Source organism: Lathyrus oleraceus, chromosome 5 (genome assembly GCF_024323335.1).
Source record: "Lathyrus oleraceus cultivar Zhongwan6 chromosome 5, CAAS_Psat_ZW6_1.0, whole genome shotgun sequence".
In the NCBI taxonomy this organism is placed as follows: domain Eukaryota; kingdom Viridiplantae; phylum Streptophyta; class Magnoliopsida; order Fabales; family Fabaceae; genus Lathyrus; species Lathyrus oleraceus.
The window spans coordinates 308,789,593-308,805,107 of record NC_066583.1 but is presented as its reverse complement, the minus strand read 5'-3'; the positions used below and the strand labels follow the sequence as shown (position 1 = coordinate 308,805,107).

General features: G+C 38.7%; 1 non-coding gene across 1 annotated transcript; it reads left to right on the top strand.

Moving 5' to 3' along the window:
* Positions 1–2,766: 2,766 nt before the first annotated feature.
* On the top strand, positions 2,767–2,873 carry LOC127088969 (small nucleolar RNA R71). Its single transcript, XR_007790755.1, has one exon. It is a non-coding gene; the product is annotated as a small nucleolar RNA R71 (small nucleolar RNA).
* The last annotated feature ends 12,642 nt before the right edge of the window (positions 2,874–15,515 follow it).

Below are 15,515 nucleotides of genomic sequence, written 5' to 3'. Positions count from 1 at the left end.
ATGCATAGGATGCGATATCCTAGCGAGCATGTGTCGTTTCCCCAGTCCGAACTACTTGGACTCTGATGTCTATGCCTGATAGACTAAGTAGGCCCAGGATGCGACGTCCTGCCGAGTTCAGTTTCAGTCAGTCTCTTTCGTTTCTTTCAGCCAGTGTGTGTTTGAGCAGTGTTTAGCAACCAATTTCCTTTCTAGTGTGCGTGGATCCCGTAGAGTACTACGGATGCGTAGGGGTGCTAATACCTTCCCTTCGCATAACCGACTCCCGAACCCATCCTCTTTGGTCGCGAGACCATGTTCTTTTCCCAGGTTTACTTCGAGCGTTTCCTTTCCCTCTTTTGGGATAAATAACGCACGGTGGCGGCTCTGTTGTTCTTCTTTTCCCGCCGGTTTTTCGCGTGATGCGACAGACGCTCCAACATCTGGTCTATAAATGGTAAGGGAAAATGATCCTTCCTGGTTGCTTTATTTAACTTTCTGTAGTCTATGCACATCCGCCATCCTCCTTCTATCCGTTTTGCTACATGTTCTCCTTTATCGTTTTGCACGACTGTGATGCCTCCCTTTTTAGGTACTACATGCACAGGGCTCACCCACTTACTATCCAAGATCTGATAGATTATACCTGCCTCAAGCAACTTAAGAACTTCTTTTTTAACAACATCACTCATTATAGGGTTTATTCTTCTCTGATGTTCTCTGGAGGGCTTTGAATCTTCTTCGAGCGAAATCTGATGCATGCATACGGATGGGCTTATACCTTTCAGGTCAGAGATGTTATATCCTAAGGTTGAGGGATATCATCGTAAAACATCTAAGAGTTGGTCTGTTTCCTCTTGGCTTAAGGTAGCACTGACAATAACTGGATGGTTCATCTCTTCATTGAGGAACTCATATCTCAGGTTCTTAGGCAGTTCCTTAAGTTCTAAGGTTGGTTTCTTAGGGCATGACATAGGATCTGGGGTAAGGGATAAACATTCGTAAAGGTTATCATCGATGTAGGGTTTCCTAAAGTCATCATCTTCCAGTATGAGAGTTGATGGCAACTTAATCATTTTTATGATTTCTTCTTGTTCTATTTCCCTAACGCATTCATCAATGATATCTATGGCATAACATGCGTCTCCCATCACAGGTGCCATAAGAAATTTTGAAAGTATAAAATCTATTTTCTCGTCACCTACCTCAAAGGTTAACTTTCCTCTCTTGACATCTATTATGGCTCCTGCAGTTGATGAGAACGGTCTACCTAGAAGGATTGGTATATCATTGTCCTCTTTGATGTCCATGACAACAAAATCAGTAGGGGTAAATAACTGACCTATCATAACAGGGACATCTTCCAATATGCCTATTGGATACTTGACAGATCTATCGGCTAATTGAAGTGACATCTTAGTAGGCTGTAATTCTCCTAAGTTTAACCTCTCACAAACTGCTAAAGGCATTAAGCTCACACTAGCTCCTAAGTCTAGAAAAGCTTTTTCAATGACATGACTTCCCAAAAGACAAGGAATGGAGAAATTCCCAGGATCTTTATCTTTTTTGGCTAACTTATTCTCGGAAATAGAGTTGCATTCCAAGGGCTTCGGATCGTCGAGTCTACGTTTGTTGGTAAGGATATCTTTGAGAAACTTTGCATAAGAAGGTATTTCGGTGATGGATTCTGTGAAAGGGATTTCTACGTGAAGTTTTTCTATAATCTTAATGAATTTCTGATACTGGTTATTGATTTGGGTTTGTTCGAGTCTTTGCGGATATGGTATTGGTGGTTTATATGGCGGGGGTGGTACATAAGTTTTATCTTTAGGTTCTTCTCCTTTTTCTTGACCTTCCTGTTTTTCAGATTCCTCTGGTTCCTTTACTTCGTCCGTGGGTTCGGTATATTACTTAGAAGTTTTGGGTTCACTCAATCTTGGGTTTGGTGGCTCATCATAAGCGTTCCCACTTTGTAGGGTAATGGCATTGGCTTCTCCTCTCAGATTCTATTGAGGTTGTCCAGGGAACTGTCCTCCAGGTATAGTCTAGGGGGCTTGGTTTAAAGCTACCTGAGAAATCTGGGTTTCAAGCATCTTAGTGTGAGTAACTATTTGGTCAACCTTGGTTCCTAACTGAGTAATAAGTTCGTTAACATGAATGTTCTGGTTCATGAACTCTTTGTTTTGTTGGGTTTGAGCAGTGATAAAATTTTCCATAATTTTCTCAAGGCCCGGCTTTGGTGGCACAGGTTGCATAGGTTGATTTGGTCTTGAGGCTTGGTAACCTGTTTGTCTCGGAGGTGCATTATTTTGGATAGGGTTATTGTTCTTATAGGAGAAGTTCGGGTGATTCCTCCATCCAGGGTTGTAGGTATTCGAATATGGGTTCCCTTGGCCGTAGTTCACTTGCTCAGAGTTGGTTTCGTTTAATAGATTGTATTCTACAGATTGGTGTCCTTTGGTTCCACATATCTCACAATCCGACGAAACTGCAGCTGCAGTATTTGGGTTTATGCACATATGCTCGACCTTGAGGGCCAACGCGTCCATTTTAGCTTACATCATGTCTATAGAGCTTAACTCATGTACTCCTCCTTGGGCTTCCTTCTTCTCAACTGTCGCTCGTTCGACTCCCCATGATTGATGGTTTTGAGCCATATCTTCAATGAGAGCATTAGCTTCAAGATAAGGTTTATTCATCAGTGCGCCACCAGCGGCAGCGTTGATGGTCATCTTAGTGTTATAGTGAAGTCCATTATAGAAGGTCTGAATGATTAACCAATTTTCTAAACCATGATGTGGGCATGCTCTTAACAGTTCTTTATACCTCTCCCAAGCTTCGAACAACGATTCTCCTTGGTTTTGGGTAAATCTTGTTATGTGGTTTCGAAGAACGGCGGCCTTACTAGGGGGAAAGTATCTAGCAAGGAATACTTTTCTAAGGTTGTCCCAAGTTGTTATGGAATTGGGTGGAAGGGAATCTAACCATGATAGGGCTTTATCTCTGAGGGAGAAAGGGAATAATCTTAAACTGATTGCCTCAGGAGAAGCTCCATTGGTTTTAAAAGTGTCTGCTAATTGGAGAAAGATTTTTAAATGTTGGTTTGGGTTCTCAGTAGCGAGACCTGCGAATTGTCTTTGTTGCATTAGTTGCAACAGAGAGGGTTTAAGTTCGAAATTATTAGCTGGGATGGTTGAGTTTACAATACTAGAACTAGGCTCTTTGTTGGATGGTTGGGCGAAATCCTTAAGAGGCCTATGATTTTGATCTTCGGCCATAGCTCTCCTAATTCTATGGAAAAATAAATGTGCACGAGCGTAACGTTCATGTTCCGCCAGAGGGTATACTAAGCTTCCGGTGCTACGAGTTCTTCGCATTGACGGCAGGTAATAACCTAAGTCTAAATGATATAACAACAGGGTACAAAATTTGACGAAATTGGTCCCCGGCAACGACGCCAAAAACTTGATGCGTACTTTTCGCAAGTATACGAACGCGTCAGAGTAATATAAAAGATTGTCGAATTCACAGAGACCAAGTGTCAATCTATCGTTATCTATTATTACGGTGTTTATCTAAGGTAATCGAAATAGGGGTTTTAAGAGTGCACAATGAAAAATAAAGTATTAAAATAAAATTCAATTAATAAAGACAGGTTCGAATGTAATTCACATAATCAATTAATAATCCAAGTACTTGCTAATAGAATTACTTATGGGCAGTGTTTCCTACTTTGAAAAGAACCAATTTAACGGGAAATGTCACTTTCGCGTATTCAGAACCGAGTTGTACTCCCTAATCAAACCCTCTTATTGTCACTTATAAAAAGGCGCGCATTGCGTTAGAGTAGTAAACCTATTTTTAAGAAATATAGTATCTTGACTAAGTTGAAAAGTATTTTGACCTGGATTTCTTAACCAAAAGAGGTTCTTACGAACCAGACTCTAAACTTATAAACGCGTCCGAAAATAGTTTTAAAATCACTTTTCTTTTTAAGTTAAAAACTCCTAATGAACTAAACAAAGCGCTTTCGCTGTATTTGAAATAGTTAAAAACAACTAAGTTTAAAAAGACGTTGGACGGCTTTCAATCTTACCCAACGGAAACTAAGTACGGGAAAACTTAAGTTGAAAGACAAAACAGCCCTTAAGTGTTTCTACGAACAATTGTATGGATTATCGGTTCAATCACGATCCTTACATTCTAACCTTTATAGGTTTAGCTAGACATGGTAAAGTAAAGGTGCATTTTAATTTAAATAAAAGTAGTGCGAGTGCGGAAAGTAAATAAAAGTAGTGTGAGTGCGGAAAATAAATAAAAGTAGTGTGAGTGCGAGAAATAAACGAAAGTAGTGCGAGTGCGAGAAATAAATGAAAGTAGTGTGAGTGCGAGAAATAAATAAAGTAGTGTGAGTGCGAGAAATAAATGAAAGTAGTGCGAGTGCGGGAAATAAATAAAGTAAAGACAGTGCGGGAAAGTAAAGTAGACAAAGGTAAAGCAATAAAACCTGCTCCAATCGGAGGGTTGAATAGAGTGCGAAATAGAAATAAAAATAGCGGCAGGATTAACTTCCTTCCAAAGTGCTCCAAACTCGATTACAGACTCGATTACACAGTATGGCAACACTCCGATGTGAAGCGATTACCACTTTTACAATACTGAATATATGCCTAGTTATAACTAAGTTTGATCTATGTTTGGATGGTGAAACAAATGAAATCGAGTCTCTATTTATAAGCAAGGAAAATAATGGAAATGACAAGGATGCCCTTCAGTTTGAATTTGGGAGGGAAACTTCTTTCTTCTTGTGGCGCCCGCCACAACACCATGGCGCCTGCCATAAGGGTAAATTGTGGAGCCCAAGTGGAGATAGTGGGAGATGTGGCAGTTGAGGAGAAGTTGAACTATGACACGTCATGGTTGGACCCATGGCGCCAGCCACAAGTGCAAAATGCTGATTTTTAGGCTTTTTAGCTCATTTTCACTCCTTTTCTCGATCGGGGATCTGATTAGACTGAAAACCTGAAAACAAAGAAAAACATAGTAATAACATAACAAAATAACAATAAAAACAACTAAAATGCATGCGAAATTGGAGTCGAAAATACGGTGAATTTCAGTGTCATCAATCAACCTCATCATACTACATTATTTTTGAAGAAGAAGATTCTGAAAACAAACAAGTCATAAGAAGATAAAGGCACTACTTCACCTATTTGTACAAGTGATTTTCCGTCTTCATCTTCTCCGATCAACACTCGTCGGAGCAATTCTCAGCTTCGGAGGTAGGTTCTTTTTTCATTGCATTTTGGTTGTTATGTTGAACATTACACCATATTATTGCAAACCCCTATCACGAGGAGCTCCGAATCTTGTTTATGGAGGAGTATTTTGGATCTATGTTCTTAGGGATTCTTGAGGGTTCGGTCCCATTGTTGGATTTAGAACAGAAATTAGAAAATTTGGAGAGTAGATCCTTGTTCAAGAGATGGAGACGAAGATGAAGGTGTTTCCGCTTTTCATTTCCGGTAGCCACCACCGCCCGAAGCGATTTTCGACGTGGTGGTCTGGGATGGAGCTCCGGCACCGGAAGTCTGAACTGTCATAGAAAAGGTGGGCAATGCATATTCAAATTTCTATCGGATGTTTCCAAGCCAGCTCTCAAGCTTTGGGCTCATTTTTTTTGGGCTTGCCTCATTCCAAGCCCAATGCATCACCCTATTATCCCAAATTTTCTGCTGCACCCCCTAGCTGAAAAGAAATTATTCTGGATTGCGCTTTGGCACCTGAAGTCCATGTATTTGGGTTCTGTTTTGCTCTCTTCTTTCCTACACATCCAAATCAGGCCTACACACCCTCTGTTTTGCAAAGGCTTTCTATTTTATTTGGTTTTATTGATTAATTTTGATTGTTAGAATTTAGGCCGATTGGATCAATTAGGAGTTCAACTAGAATTTTCATGATTAGAATTTTAGATTCGTTAAAAATTGTCAAAAGACCATTTTACCCTTTAGGGGTAATTTTGGACATTTTCATTCATATAATCATATGCTCCTTTAGGAATAGAATTTAACTTAGAATCTTAACCATAACATGTACCCTTAGGAATTTTAACATGGACTTTTAATCGAATTTTTGACTAACCATGGCATGTACCCTTAGGATTAGCTTGTAATTAATTCTAACCATTAGATTAGGTGCTAACCTAGTTTTCAAACCAAAACAAACCCATGATTAAATTGATCAAAAGAAATTTTGATTGATTAAATCCTTTGAACTTGCATAATCCCACAGTCTAAATTGAGTGACCAAAAGACCCTTGGTCACTTAATAAGACTTTTATTCTAAAGCCGTGGAGCTCGAAGCCTCAAGTCAAGATCTTCAATCAAGGCATTCTCAGTCACACCAAGCAGCGGATTATACAAGACAAATCAAAGGTCAACACTTGGTTAACACGATTCAAGTTATGCGAAACGAGCCTTAAGTAGTAAGGAATGATGAGATGGAGTCTCTTCTATCCTCGTATAGATCGACTTTGCATATTGGGCATATGCCCCAAATATTCAAAGCGTTCGCCCTTATTCATAGACTTTAGTACAATACAAACCAATTAAACTACCAAGTCTTCTTCACACAGGGTCAACATCAATACAAGGGATCAACCACGAAGATTTTTCACCAACAACTTATCAGTTAAGATAAGTATCATGCACTTTAAGTATTAAGTAATAGGGAATGACGAGACGGAGTCTCTTCTATCCTCGTCTAGAGCGACTTTGCGTATGGGGCGTATGCCCCAAATATTCAAAGTGTTCACCCTTATTCATAGACTTTAATGTGATTCTTATCAATTGACTATCAAGTCTCTCAATTCATCTCTCTATTATATTCACTTCAATCATTTAATCACATTCTTTTGCCTCCAATCATTCTTGCTTTCAGCCCTAATGGGATGAACTATAAAAGCTCTGATTTCCTTATTGCACTATAAGGATACGTAGGCAGGAGAATTCAGATTCTTCGCGAGTTATCTTATTTATCAATCTACCTTATCTATTGCTACCATATTTATCAATCAATCATTCTTCATTCATTCAATCTATACCACCTTTTGAGATCAATCATATTTCTCCTTGGACTCCTTGTCTATCCTTTTGGGATGTCTTAACGACAATCCATCTCCTCACTCGAGAGTTGTTTAGGGGCTATTCCCAAACACTTAATTCAGTCTTTCTTATTGGTTTTACCCTATAGTGGCGGCCTGCTGGTCCACATATTGGTAAATGCCCACCTTGCTATTCGATTAAGAGTCTATCCATTTCTTGGATCCAAGATATTATTCTTATTTGATCTCGAACTATTTGTTTCCCCAACAAGTGATACTATTCTTTGTACTATAGTACTACAATCATTCCTTGAAGTGGTGTTTGTGTTTTGAGCCCCTATTGCTTAGACAAATGTCTCTCCTCTCGTGGTTCCGAACTACGATTGCTCTGACTTTGTCATTGCACGATTAGAATACGTAGGCACGAGGATGCGAATCCTTGGCGAGCATACTTCTAATTATTCCTCCTTCGCCTTAGGGCACCGTCCATATCTTTCATTATCCATTGTCTGCCTTCGATCATTAACCGTTCATCCAGTAACATATTATTTCCTTGACATTGAAATACAATCTCTTTGGGATTCCATACATACCCTTTTAGGACACCTAATGTAGTCCGCCTTTCTACCTAGAGTTGTTTGGGCTACAACCTCAAACATTTAATTCCTTCCTTTTTTGGCTATACACCCTATAGTGGCGGCCTGTTGGTTTTGGGTTACAACCTCAATACTACTTCAGTCACTTAGCACCAGATATCCAATTTTGTGACTTTGGTCACTTCGTTCCGTTCATCTCCGTGATACCTTCATATGCTACTTTCCTTCACTCCATGTGATACACCGGTTATCCTTGAGCCAAATACATTATCCCTTTGTGCTTCTTCTTGCGTCACCTTGTGAACCAAGAGATGTTTGGGACTGCGCCCAAACCCCTATTTCTTCGTCTTTTTGGCTTTACCCTATAGTGGCGGCATGCTGGTCCACGTATTGGTAATAGCCACCTTACTCTTGGGTTCATCTTTTCACCCTTGTTGGAGCTCAAAACATCATTATTTGGTTCATACCATACTTTTATCACACTCCTTTCCATCTCCCGCCTCTAGTTCCTTGAACTACGAAGCTCTGAATTCATCATTGCACTATGAGGATACGTAGGCATGAGGGCCCCAATCCTCACCGAGCACTTTATCTGTTTCTTTCCTTTCCCTTCATTCTTTTGCGAGTAATTTTAGATATAAAACCTATTCGAGCGAGAACAGTCAAAATGGTTCCCATGGAGTACCATGGATGTTTGGAGTGCTAATACCTTCCCCTTGCATAATCGACTTTCTTACCTAGTATATCTCTTTTCCCCTGGGTTTTATCAATGTTTTCTCTCCCCTTCGGGAATAAATAAAGTTCGATGGCGATTCTGTTGTATGTTTGAGCGTGCGATATGTTCGGGTATATATTCGCTAGCTTCAATACCTCATGTACAATCCCTTATTGATTGCAAAACCTCCCAAAGTCATTTGAGACATATTCGCATCCACCGTCCGTTTTGAGCACTTTGAGTTTTTGACCACTTTTCCTCTCAACCATGGACTTGAGCTTCTTGAACACTTCAAAATCTCATTATTTCTCTTGATTAGGTATGTCCATGGCCTTCTACTATGATTGTCGATAAATGTGACAAATTACCTATTGCCACCAATATAATCTACTTGCATCGGTCCATACACATCCAAATACACCACCTCAAGGTGATTCTTGGTTCTACAACTTGAACCCTTCCTGAATTTACCCTTATGTTGTGTTGCTTGCACACATTTTTCACAAATTTCTTCGGTATGTAGATGGATGGAAGCCCCATTGTCATTTTGTTCTTTTGCAAGTCTTTGAGATCTCTAAAATTGAGATGCCCAAGATGATAGTTCCACATCCACTCTTCACAACTTGTTGTAGGAGCAAGACATATGTGCTCCATAACCTTCAAATCAACCTTGAAGGTTGTATTGGTAGCCATACGCGCTTTAAGGACCAAAGCTCCTTTTGCGTCCATAACATGTAGCCCCTTGTTTTTCATGTGAATCTTATAACCCTTCTCAAGTAATTCGCTAATATTTAGAAGGTTACATTTGATTCCCAGAATGTACAAGACATCTTTGATTAAGGAATTTCAACCATCCCTTCTCATGATCAAAACATCACTGATCCCATCAGCTGCTAGAGTTGTGTCACATGCGAACTTCATTTTAATCTTCATGGCACGATTGATTTTAACAAACTAATCACTCTTCCCCATCATATGAGTTGAACAACCCGAGTCCAAATACCACTCATAGCTTTATTTAAATCCTTTCATACTCATCATGGCGTCTTCCTCTTCATGTAATCAATCAATCGTATCATTCAATCGGTCACAACTTAATTTTTCAGAACTCTTTGAGTTGCTACTGATGTTGTCCCACAACTTACTGTTGCATTCTCCTCCGTGATCATGACCAATAATGTATTATCTTCATCAAACTCCTATCTTGCAACCTTAGCTTTATCCCCTTGAGGTTCCTTCTTGTTCGCATTGCACTCTTTTGCAAAATGACTGAGCCGTTCACACTTATAACACCGCTTCTTGCTCTTGTCAAACCTCTTATTTTCACCTCTAAAGTTGCCTTGACCATAATGTTTGTTGTAGTTGCTCTCATCCTTTTGACAAGTCAAATTTTTTGAATTTTAAGTCTCTCTTCCACCAAAATTCTGAAAATTTCCTTTACTTTTCATGGGCCATTTTCCTTTCGATCTATTGTCCTTCTCATTGAAACGAGCTTGCAAAGCGATCTCCTCCTTTGCCTTATCGGAATTTCTCTCCTCCATCCTTTGCTCATAAGCCTCAAGAAAGCTTTACAACTTCTCTTTGCTCATTGTCGCAAGATCCATTGATTCCTTCATCTCCACAACTAAATTGTCAAATCTTGGTGTTAAAGAACGTAAGATTTTCGCGACAATAGATTGTGTAAAGACAAAGAGTCAGACAACATACGATCGCAAGTTTCGATGATGACAAAAGACCATCATGCACGTCTACAAACAAATGCTACACATTACTCATCATATCCTTTCCTACGCTTATCTAAAGCTGTTATAATTTTTAAGAACATATGTGGACAAAGTGTGATCATGACGAAATGCATGAAAATCACAAAACACAGATTTCTGCAGATTTGAAGACTTTGAGTCGACCATAAGGGTCAGCTCAAAGCTCATGGGTCAGCGCAAAACTCAGCCAAATTGGAGATTGGTCAGCGCATGCGTGTTTGAGTCGACCATAAGGGTCGGCGCATAACTCACGGGTTAGCGCATAAAACCCTTGAGTCGACCAGAGGTCGGCGCATGGCATAATGATGCTATCCATGGGTCAGCGCATGAAACCTTGGGTCGACCATAGGGGTTGGCGCATTTCCCACGGCTCAGCGCACGCCGACCTATGGTCGACCGCTCGTGCGTAAACTCAGTTTTCTGAGTACTTTCCACTGTTTGAAAAGCTGTTATTTTTGGTTGGTTTGTCAATTACTATATATAGAAGTCAAAACACTTTTATCAACTAACATTTGTCAATTTGAATTCAAGTGTTCAAGGAAACAAGAAAGAGTGAAAAAGGTGTCCAAGATTCATCATCTTCATCTTCAACATTTCACAACACATCAACTGCACACAATTACTTTTGATGTGGTTCGTGATCGATTAAAGGTGATAAGGTTCGAAGCTGCGATTGGAGAATCCGGTTCGAGTTGAAGCTTGTGGCAGGTTCTTTCTTGAATAAAACTGTTAGGGTTTTGTCCTCCAATACCGGTTTGTGTTTGGGGGTTTTTGGACGAATTGCTTCATCAATATTCAGCTGAGCGAAGGTGATTGAGAAGAGGAAGTCTTCTTCAGTCTAGTAGCGGATTCGGTGATATTGAAGTGAAGGATTCGGGTTCGATTCGTTGTGTTTGAGATCAGCCGGGCCGAGGGTTTGAAGAACGGAAGATTCTTCAACAAAGGGGCTGGAATCGGAGGTCTAGCAACAACGATCGAAGGTCTTGATTCATCTTGAATCAAGGAACAAGGATAGGAAGCAGCATTCAACACCTTAGGAGTTTTGTTGTTTACTTGCTCTGCAATCCTTGTATAAACGGTTAAATTTCACAGGTGATATCTAATTAAATCATCTCAATTCTAAGTTTAGAATTGAGGGCAGACGTACCCCGAAGCGAGGACGGCGGGGGAACTGCCTCATCAAATCTCTGTCTTCTTTAATTTTCTGCATAAGTGTTTTTCAGCTTAAAAATTAAGTGATTTTAGTTTAAGCAATTTTACCAAACGTTGATATAAGTTGAGTAAGAGATTAAGACTGTTGTTTGAATCCAAAGTACAATAGTATATTGTACTAGATAAATTTGAATTACTTACTCAACTCAAATATCTCTTGGAGTGTTTATGCACACCAAGTGTTTGTTAATTTGCATAAGCCAAAGTTGTCTTAAGGTTGCATCCAGTTTAATTTGGTATTTTGGATCATTGGAACTAGGCTTGCTAGTTAGTGAAATATATCATTGAGTGTGCAAATAGTGTAGTGATTTGTATTTCACTTTATCTCTAATCCATTAGCTTAACGCATATCCGGTTTTCCAATAACGGTTCGTTTTAGACTAAAATTGTCTTCGGCCGCTTCCGCACTTAAAACAAATTTTCAAAACCATTTTTCTTTTAAATTGGCAGCGCCGACTCAAGTTTTTAATTGGGATCTATTCAACCCCCCCCCCCCCCCTTCTAGATCCGTGCCATAGTCTAACAGATTGCTTTGTAATAGTTTCACCGCAAGCCTTAACTTGATTCACCAACCGAGTGATTCTCGTTGTGAAATCGTTGATTGTCTCCTTTTCTCTCCTTTGAATCAATTATAGTCGATGCTTGTGAATTTATAACCTCACCACCTTTTCCTTGTCATTCCCTGAATAGGCCTTCTCTAAGATCTCTCACGCTTGCTTTGACGATTCGCAATCACCAACTTTCTCAAAGTTGTCACCATTAACATATTGATGGATAAAAAATAGCGCATTGAAATATTTCTTCTTCTCTTCCTTATGTGTTGCTTGTTGCGCCTCTGTTGCATCTTGGACAAGAGGAGTAACATCATTCTTGATCACTTCAAAAACATCTAAGTAGCCAAATAATACCGTCATTTGCTTCCACTACTTGCCGTAATTCTTCGCGTCAAGGATATGTAGGTTTGTATGACTTCTTTCATTGGATACATAATTTATGTTGCACATTAGATGTTTGTGGATGAGAATCAAACTCTTTATTGAGTAGTAAAAATCTATAAAGAGAAACAATTGAAACTATTATTCTTACTAGTTTGATTTTCATCCCTTTGAGGTTTTATACATTGGGCTAACAAATCGTTATAGATTTTTATATCAATTTCCTATCTTAAGCATTTCGTTCTTAGATATTTTCAAACTATCAAACAAAGAGAGTTCGTATCCTTTTTATTTCATGAACCGTATACGTGGATTTCTTTTTATAAATAATAATATGGTTATAATATCAACTCCTAGTTCTAACATATTCTTGCATATAAGCACGTGATAAGAACTGTTCAAAATGCGTCTCTATTGGAATTGAAACTTGTTGGGCTATGAACAAAGGTCCAGTCTCGTCAAATATATATGGGTGCTATTAATTGTTATACAGCATGTCGTTTAGTGAACATATTATCAAATCACATCATATGAAAAATCACACAGCAAAGCAAAATAATCATGCCAGTTATAGCTTTTTTTAATAATTAGACTTGTGGGGGCAGGGTTTCAAATTCTACAATTGGAAATGCAGAAGTATTCTTCACAAATTAGTCCATTAAACTACGATCATCCAAAATGCCCCTTACCTTTTTTTCTCTTTTCATTCTTTCGTCTAACATATCCTCAAACCTAAGCATACATGATAGAAACGCATGATTGAGGTCTATCCGATAAACAAATAAATAACAAACATATACGGATAAAGAACATGACATTGTAGAAGAGGATTGGGTTCAAATTACCTTTTGGTTATCCATCCTATCCCAAACCTATTTTATATTAGATTTATATATGTAATTTATTCTTGAAATCATATTATTATTTAGTTTTAGTTTTCGTAATATTTTTTATTTGATTTTATTTCTTATAAATATTTTAAAATTTTATTTTTTATCCTTATTCTTGTTTTATAATTCTTGTATAATTGATATATCATAAAATTGATTCTTTTAAAATATTAAATATGAAATTTTAATTCTTCAATATTAGTGACATACGAGTTAAAATTAAATATTTTACATATTATATGTTGGTGCAAAGGTAGAATGAATGATGAACGGAAATATTCTATTAAGAGAATGACAGCTACAAAACATGATAAAAGTTACAATGATTGTCACCCTATTTATAAGCTAAAAATAGGGTTACTAGAATAGGATAAAATACTAAAATACCCTCTAACAAACTTAGGGGCTAAGAAAATAGTACAACTAATAAATATGAATTACGTCTAATACCATCCCTTAATTCATATTCCATCAAAACTTGTAACACCAATTCCATCCCTTAATCTGAGAAATTGATCAGTCTTGATAGCTTTCGTCAGAACATCTGCCAACTGTTTTTGAGTGCTGCAGTGTACAACTTCTAACACTCCCCTCTGAACTTGATGTCTCAGAAAATGATATTTGGTCTCAATGTGCTTGCTTCTCCCATGCAACACTGGGTTTCTGGCAAGATTGATTGCAGACTTGTTGTCAATCATCAGCTTCAGAGGTTTGTTTACTTTAATCTTCAGATCCTGCAATAAATTTAGAATCCACACAGCTTGGCATGCAGTAACAGCACCTGCAATGTATTCAGCCTCACAAGTTGACAACGCCACAACAGGTTGCTTCTTGGAACACCAAGAAATGGGACCTCCCAGAAATTTGAATAAGTACCCAAACGTACTTCTTCTGTCAACTCTGTCTCCACACCAATCAGAATCTGAATAACTCAGAAGTTCTGATTCATCCTTTCTTCCAGAAGGAAATAATACTCCATACTTCAGAGTTCCCTTGATATACCTCAGAATCCTGACAGCAGCTTGGTAATGGGACCACTTAGGTTTACTCATGAACCTACTAACCATCCCAACTGAATAGAAAATATCAGGTCTGGTATTGCACAAATACCTCAGAGAACCAACCAACTGTTTGAAGGTTGTAGCGTCCACATCCTTTCCATCAGAGTCAGAATCCAGTTTCTGATTTGTATCAGAAGGTGTGACAGCAATCTTACAATTCTTCAGATTAAATCTCTTCAGAAGTTCTAATTCATACTTGAGCTGATGCAAAATAATACCTTTCTCAGAGTATCTGAACTTCATCCCTAGAAAGTATGTCATTTTGCCTAGATCAGTCATTTCGAATTCATTCATCAGAACTTTCTTGAACTTGGCTATCTCCTGTTCAGAACTTCCGGTCAGCAGTATATCATCAACATATAAACATACCAGAGTCATATTTCCTTCAAAAGTATGCTGAACATAGACACCGTACTCCATCTCACATTTCTGAAAGCCTTGCTTCTTGAAAAATGAATCAATCTTCTGATTCCAAGCTCTGGGCGCTTGTTTCAATCCATATAGAGCTTTGTATAATTTGTACACCATCCCTTCCTGATTCTTTTTCACAAATCCAAGAGGTTGTGACACGTAAACTTCTTCTTCTAATGGACCGTTCAGAAATGCAGATTTTACATCTAAATGCATCAGAGGTCAATTCCTGTTAGCAGCTATTGCAATCACCATTCTGATTGTTTCATGTCTTGCTACAGGTGCAAACACTTCAGAGTAATCCAACCCAGGTTTCTGTAGAAATCCTCTGGCTACCAACCTTGCTTTATGTTTGCCAATTGAACCATCTGGCTTTAACTTCTGCTTGAAAACCCATCTGACGCTGATGGCTTTCTTGTCTTTTGGAAGTTCTGTCAGCTTCCAAGTCTTGTTTCTCTCTATAGCATCAAGTTCTTCTTTCATGGCCTTCAGCCAGAGCTTCTGCTTAAGAGCCTCTTCTGTACTTATGGGTTCAGAGTCTACTAACATGGCACACTGAATAACTTCTCCTTCAGAGTCTACTTCAGTGTCTTGCAGCATGTCAAATTCTGCATATCTTCTGGGGATGTTTCTGATTCTTTGTGGTCTCTGAACTTGTTCAGAGTCTTGAGCTTCAGAGTTTCTAGCTTCAGATGGTTGACTTCCTCCAGAGCTTTGACCATCTTCAGGGGCTGGCATATTTCCAGAGTCTGAATTGCCACCAGAATCTGGATTACCATCAGAGTCTGGGTCATCAGAGTCTGGATCATCAGAGTCACCTTCATCTTCTGAGTCTTCTCCAGAGTCAG